Source organism: Orycteropus afer, unplaced genomic scaffold, assembly GCF_000298275.1.
Source record: "Orycteropus afer afer isolate SDZICR_OR568_19922 unplaced genomic scaffold, OryAfe1.0 scaffold00269, whole genome shotgun sequence".
In the NCBI taxonomy this organism is placed as follows: Eukaryota; Metazoa; Chordata; class Mammalia; order Tubulidentata; family Orycteropodidae; genus Orycteropus; species Orycteropus afer.
This window is the reverse complement of record NW_006921856.1, coordinates 1,799,976-1,802,219: the sequence shown is the minus strand read 5'-3', so window position 1 is coordinate 1,802,219 and position 2,244 is coordinate 1,799,976.

The following is a 2,244-nucleotide window of genomic DNA, read 5'->3' as shown; positions in this document are numbered from 1 at the left end:
AAAAAAAAAAAAACAGGCACTAAGACAAGGATTCACAGTGTTGTTGTTGTTAGGTGCCATCAAGTCAAGTCATTGCCGACTCATAGCGACCCTATGAACAGCAGAATGAAACACTGCTTGGTCCCACACCAGCTCCATGATCTTTGCTATACTTGAGCCCATTGTCGCAGCCACTGTGTCAATCCATCTTGTTGAAGGCCTTCCCCTCCTTCGTCGACCCTCCACCTTACCAAGCATGACATCCTTCTCCAGGGAATGGGCCTTTCTGACAACATGACCAAAGTATGTGAGACGAAGTCTGGCCATTCTTGCCTCAAAGGAGCATTCCGGCTGCACTTCCTCCAGGATAAATTTGCTAGATTTTTTGCAGTCCATGGCACTTTCAGCATTCTTTGCCAGCACCACAATTCAAAAGCAACAACTTTTCTTCAGTCTTCCTTATTCATTGTCCAGTTCTCACATGTATATGAGGTGATTAAAAATACCATGGCTTTTGTCAGGTGCACCTTAGTCCTCAGTGAGACATCTTTGCTCTTCAGAACTTGAAAGAAGTCCTTTGCAGCCTACTTTTCCAGGGCTGGTGGTGTGGTTCCTAAGGCATTTGACTGCTAACCAGAAGGCTGGCAGTTCAAACCCACCAGTCACTCCTCAGAAGGAAGGTTGGGAAATCTACTTCCATAGTGATACCACCTCAAAAACCCAAAGGAGGGGTCGCTATGAGTCCGATTCCACTTGATGGCAGTGCATTTAGTTTTTGGTTATACATTGTCTGATGTTCTGACTGCTGCTTCCATTGACATCGATTATATTACCAAGAAATGTGAAGTCTTTGTCAACTTCAGTCTTTTCTCCATTTATCATGATGCTGTTTATAGGTCCAATTGTGAGGATTTTTGTTTTCTTTATATTAAGAAGTAATCCACACTGAAGACTGTATTAATCAATGTTCGTCAGCAAGTGTTTCAAGTCATCCTCACTTTCAGCAAGCAAATTTGTGTCATAAGTGTATCACAGGTTGTTAAAGAGTCTTCCTCCATTCCTAATGCCACATTCATCTTTATATAGTCCAGCTTTTCAGAGTATTTTCTCAGCTTATAGATTGAATAAGTATGGTGAAAGTATACAACCCTGATAGACTCCCTTCTTGATTTTAAACCATGCAGTGTACACTTGTCTGTTCAAATAACAGCCTCCTCTTCTATGAACTGGTTCCTCATGAGTACAATCAAGTATTCTGGAATTTCCATTCTTCTCAATGTTACCCATAATTAATTATGATCCATGCAATCCAATGTTTTTGCATAGTTAACAAAACACAGGTAAACATCTTTCTGATATTCATTGCTTTGAGCCAAGATCCATCTGACATCAGCCATGATATCCCTCATTCCACATACTCTTCTGAATCCAGCTTGCATTTCTGGAAGTTCTCTGTCAATATACTCCTGCAACCATTTTTGAATTATCTTAAGTAAGATTTTACTTGCATGCAATATTAATGATATTGTTCGATAATTTCCACACTCTGTCAGATCACCTTTCTTTGGAATGGGTATAAATATGGATCCCTTCCTGTCAGTTGGCCAGGTAGCTGTCTTCCAAATCTCTTGGCATAGCCAAGTGAGTGCCTCCAGTGGGGCATCCATTTGTTGAAAAATCTCAATGGGTATTCTCTCAATTCCTGGACCCTTGTTCTTTACCAATTCCTTCAGTGCAGTTTTGACTTCTTCCTTCCCCACCATTGATTCTGGATCATATGCCACTTCCTGAAATGGATGAATATCGACCAGATCTTTTTGGTACAGTGACTCTGTGTATTCCTTCCATCTTCTTTGGATGTTTCCTGCATCACACAATATTTGCTTTTAATGTGTGTGATTTATCCTACATTAACTTTACCTTAATAAAAAAAACCTCATTGCCGTGGAGCCAATTCAATTCACAGAGACCCCTACTTGAGTTTCCAAGGTAGGGAATGGTTCCTCGCCAGACCAAAAATAAGACAGTTATTGTGGTGTCATACCCAACTCATGGTGACCCCATGTGAGTAAGAATATAACTGTGCTCCATAGGGTATTCAGCAGCTGATTTTTTCAGAATTAGCCCACAAGGCTTTTCTTCTAAGGATCCTCTGTGTAGACTTGAACCACCAAACATTTTGTTAGAAGTCAAACATACTAAGTGTCTGCACCATCCAGGAACTCCTCTCCATATAATATACGGGGGTTAAAAAAAAAAAAAAAA